Genomic DNA, 5,678 nt, shown 5'->3' on the forward strand with positions numbered 1-5,678 from the left:
TATAGCCAACTATTGCACCAATCAGCCAAATTTTATAGACCTTCCTCAATCATTGTGCAACCCACCTGTTCATATCCAGTGTAACTACCCATAGTCTGGAGTGCGTACACAACAAACTCTTTCATGAATCACAAATGCACAACAAAATTATTCAGTCAGGGATCAAAGTGCATTAGAGATATCTTTGTATGAGTCAGAATCAGTTCCTAGAATGCCTTGAAGACGAAATCACACATCAACGATAGCAACAATCACCTACAGCCAGGCTACTGAACTATTTATGCAGCGGTCTAGTTACAAAAGTTTGAGATTTGCTTTGATCCGTTATAATTCTCATGAAATAATTTACACTCATACAAATGAGAAACGGTGTAACTATATACTCAATCAAGTAACGTGGTAACATAACAATTAAGCAATAACTGAATAATACTATGTAACGCAGGGGTCACCAACACGCGGCCCGCATGCCGCCCGCGACCTGATTTGAAATTTCTGAAGAGCGCTTAGTAAAGCATTTTGAAACACATGGTGAAATTGATTTCAGTTCAAACATATTGTTGTTGTTATTCCTGTGCCCAATGTCACTATTCCTTACCAGCTGATACGGCCTCGGCGATGGTAATATCATTCCGTGGGGGAAAATTTGCTGATATGAATTGGCATATTGCCTGGACGTGCAATCACCGACCACTGCCCAGACCAAGACGCTGAAAAAACTACTACGGACCCCCAAAAGACCAAGCTTTACGAGGAGATAGTTTTCCAGCAAGTACCGTGTGTATAGCTAACCAGCATATCGATTCTTTAGTCCAGCGGTGGCGAATCTGCGATAGTAGAAGGAAAATTATGCGGCCATCGACACTTATTTTGAATAGGATGTGTTGGCGGCCGTCAATATTCAAATTGAATTATGAATCGATTCCCTAATTATTCAGAAGTTTGAAGTATTCCTGAAATTTTCTTCGCGCCGCGCGCGATTCAGTGCGAGTTGACTTTCGATATTTGTATTGTAGCGTACTTTGTAATCTGAGCCCCACAGTACAGATGCGAACTGCAGAGGAAAATGATGCTCCCCATAAATAAATACCAATTTGTAATCTAGGTCTCCTCACCACAACGGAAATTTGTTTCTGGTAGTTGTTTGGGCGAATCCAATATCTTCCCACTATATCGACAATCCTGATGAGATGTCGAGAAACAACAGCATGCAACAACGGGGTCTAATAACAATTGGCCAACCCAACGATGCAGCACAGCATTCTAATAACTTCCCTAACGTTTCGAAAACGCCCCCTGCATCAATTCCACCAATGAATATGATCACATGGACTGAGAAAGGATGAATATTTGATAGTAATATGTGATACGATACTAATACTAACGACGAAATTCACTCAAGAATATGGATACGGATCCTGGTACTTCATAACATGGCTACTCACGATTTGCCCGCCGTCCATGTTAGCATTGTACTGACGTATAGTTATCAAACCGTGGCTGTTATACAGCGTTGCCTATTTTTATCTCAATATTGAAGTTATGCGGCCCGCGGCCTCGACGAATTCTGAAAAGTTGCCCACGACCCATTTTGAGTTGGCGAACCCTGATGTAACGTAACCAATCTTCTGATAGTCTCAACTAAGGGGGAATTGACATTTTCTATTTCTTGCGAATTCTTTAAATCCTGGTTATAAATTGGTGGGATGGAGTCGAAGGCAGTAGTGAAGGTTTCACTGAAAATACTTTATACTAATACAGATCAGAAATTTATTCTGTATAAAGATCATGTTTGATAATGGTGACTCGCAGCTGCAACTATAGACCCAAGACATAACGAGAATTAGCACTGATATTTTTTTTGTTAATACACGATGATGGATTTCGATTTGTTAGAAAGCATGTACGGTACTCAAGCTGGACGACAAATAGTGGTTGTTTAGGACCGATAAGTTGCGCGTGACGGAATGGTTTCTAGCATAGAATAATTAAACGGAAAGTTGCACGTGACGTTACCACCATTCCACTCTGGCTACCAAGCAAATACTTTGACAAATGAGGTTCGCATTAGGACCTTTGGCGGCTTGACACAGAGTGGAATTAGTGGCAACGTCATTAGTAATTTTCCAAGCAAATACTCAACTGTTCTATAAGCAAACAAGCAAGTAACTGTTCTATCGCATTTTTGTGGTGTATTGAACTGATAAAGTTGCTAATAAACCAATGATGATGATGATTAAAGAAACCCTTCTGTCACGCGAAATTTATTGTCTAAAATAGCCGCGGTTTCCGCGGTGAACGTTGGCTGTATTATGAATATGTAACTAAATCACTCATCTGAAACCTGATTGGCTGACACGAACATGAATTTCTCTACAATACGTGATACAAACACCTTTTTGACTGTGAAAAGCACGTGAACACCTCCTCTTATAAGCTGCGCTTTCGCTTTTGTATCCTCGTAGGGAAATCCCCAAGCAGAGATGAGCGGGTTTGGAATTTGGAGAGAGAGATATGATATTCTTTCTCGCCTGCACCATCGAGATGCTTTGGCGACGTAGTTGCGATACGGCCCCATGAGGTCATCTAGTCTGCGCCCCCGTTTTTTTTTCTCCTCCATGCTATCCGTGATTGCTGAGCGCCTAGCAGGATAGCTGCGGATACCATTTTTCGAATCTTTGGTATGCGGCCGGGGATCGAACCCACGACCTACCGCTCGAGAAGCCGGACGCATAACCTGCACTATCTCGCAGGTACAGGATGGTATATTCATATTGAAATAAACCCGAATACTTTCGGCTGAAACTCGTCAGGGGTAATCGTCAGCAACTAGTAGAGAATTGGAAAGAACATTGTATATCAACAATCGTATCACAAAATATGACGTCATCAGCGTGAAATTTCGTGAATGAGAGAGCGTTCAATGTACTATTTTTAGGTGGTACACGAACTCCTTTTGTTGACAGAGTTTTGGTTGGTGCTGGTGTTGGTGGATTTGGAATTTATATGTCCTAATCCAGTGGTTCCCAACCTTTTTCGTCTCGTGCCCCCCTTGGTCGATATTTGAGCTAAAATTCCACCCCTATTAAAAAATTGCCTGCGACTAAAAACATGTGATTTTTAACGCGCAACCATTTGTTGACTGAGCAATTAATGACCGAACATATTCAGACATGTCCGAACCATGGCGAATGCGGACCGCACTAAAGTTTGGTGAAGTACAGTCAAATTTGACATGTTTTTGACCAGTCGGGTAGCCGCTTACGAAAAATAAATCACCAAGTCTGCTTGCTATGGGCTTGAGTTGAATCGATGAATTTGGTATATTTTTCACGTCATCTCATATGTTGGCTTAAAAAGTTAAACAATTTCACTAGCGGCCTTGTGCTGAATTCGGCTTGACGTATTCCTGCTTAGCAGCGATTTGGTCGAGAGGCTGTCTCGGACCCAACAAAATTGTCTCGCGAGTCTCACTTTATCAGAGGGTGTAATATCTATGGAAGGCTTGAAATCCGCCAAAGAAACATACAATTGTAAAGAACTAAATTCTACTTAACAGTTCTATACCATAAAAATCTGAAAACCTTGCAAACCCAGTGTATCTTCCGATACAATGTCTTAGCCAGTTTCCCCCTAAAAAAATTAAGCCAGATTCCCCCCTAAAAATTCCAAAATCCCCCCCGGTTGGGAACCACTGTGCTAATCCAATCCAAATCCATGACTTTTGCATATTAAAATCCGCGTACTGTCCTAATCCGATTCTAACTTGAAATTTAGAAAAAATTATAATTAATGCAAGGAAGGAATTGGAAATTTTCTTTCTCAGCCAACAATTCTCTTGCTTTAAGATAACTTAGCATAGGCTGCACCTCTTATGTTCATTGGCACCGAGTGTAACTCAGTGTAGTGTACAAGTTCATTATTAACTGATCTGATAAAATTTCGTTGCCATTCGCCACTCGACATATCAATCTCTCGGAAAATCGGTAAATCCAATCTAAATCCTAATCCGTTCAGAGAAAATCTCTAATCCTAGTCCAATCCGAATCCGACAAAATCTCACAAATCCGTTTTTTAAAATCCTAATCTTAATCCATGCTCATCTCTGGTCCCCATACTCCCCAAAGACCCCACGTCATCGGTGGTGTCCGGTCAACACCGAGAATGCTATTACCGAGAAGGACAATATCGAGAATGGACATTACCGAGAATGGACAATACCGAGAATGGACATTACCGAGAATGGACACCACCGAGAATGGACATTACCGAGAATGCAATATATGCAATGCAGGCATGTTATGCATATGAACAGGTCGTGTGTGTGCATCACGGCGTGGCCACATTCGGTATCGATTCTCAGGTATAAATTTCTCGACAACATCCGTCCCAGTAAGCTAGATTCTTGGCATTGTCCGTTCTCGGTAATGTCCATTATAGGTAATAGCATTCTCGGTAATAGTATGGAACTATATAAATTAAACATGTAACGGCAACGACCGATTTTGCAGCTTCGTTCCGCTTCGCCGAGGCTGGAGTAGAGAATTGTTTTGCGTAAGCGACTGTGGGATTTCTGGCAATCCAAAAGCTATCTTCCCGAGCACAGAAATTATTGAATCTAGTCTTGATCGAAAGCTACAGTTGCACCGATTCCGGAGATATAAATTAAAATAATGATCAGGCACTGATCCACCTAGAATCAGTCCTCCAAGTCGGAAATATCGGCATTGTTCGAACAATCGGAGAGTCGCAACTGGTAATTGTTATGGCCATTGTGTTGCGGTTACCTGCCATTTCAAGCCATATTGCATTACAAACAGAGGTGGTCAGTAACGAAGTACTTCTACTTTTTCGAAGTACTCAAGTAGTTTTCATCTACTCTGGTACTTTCGCTACTTCTACTTCATAATATTTTGTGATCTACTTACTTACTTTTCGCTATTTTCAGTTGGTAAAGTAGAAGTACTTTAATCCTCCAATCAGGAAGACAGCCTGAGGAATTTCGGGGCTGTTTTCATGGAGTATCAACATTTAATTTTCATAAAAGTTGAGTAAAGCCCAGAATTTTCGTCGCGCATCGCGCTCAGTGGATACAGAGTTACCAGTATGATTTCACGAAAGTATCGGTGAATATAATTTAGGTAACGGGTTGGTGTGGTTCCGTTCACACCGCATTGTCGCCCTTCGCCCATACGAAATATTTCATCACAGTATATATGGCTCATCATAACATTTGAAACTGATGTTTCGCAATCTAGCATTTACTTATCATATCATAATCTAGCAGACCATGGCGCGTCCTAATCTGGAAAGGTGGACTCCAACTTTTTTTTAGTTTCAGAGCTGTTTTAGCATACCACCTTTGAAACTTTCTGGTCTAAAGACATGGAATACATTTTCCGCTTTCAGAAGTAGTATTTATATTTCGCTTTCAATTCCCAGTATGATATACTCAGAGGTGGTCAGTAACGAAGTACTTCTACTTTTTCCAAACACTCAAGTAGTTTTCCTCTACTTCTGATACTTACTCAAGTAGATCTTTAATATGTATCATTATATACCCAGATACAAGCCCTATAATTCTCATCAAAAATTATTGCGGGTTTGTTAGTCTGGAAGGTGATATAGAAAAATATATATGTCGATCCAAATTCACTTTTCACCCCCTAAAATGTAAA

This window comes from Botryllus schlosseri, chromosome 1 (assembly GCF_051294905.1).
Source record: "Botryllus schlosseri isolate E-star chromosome 1, Bs_hap1, whole genome shotgun sequence".
Classification (NCBI taxonomy): Eukaryota; Metazoa; Chordata; class Ascidiacea; order Stolidobranchia; family Styelidae; genus Botryllus; species Botryllus schlosseri.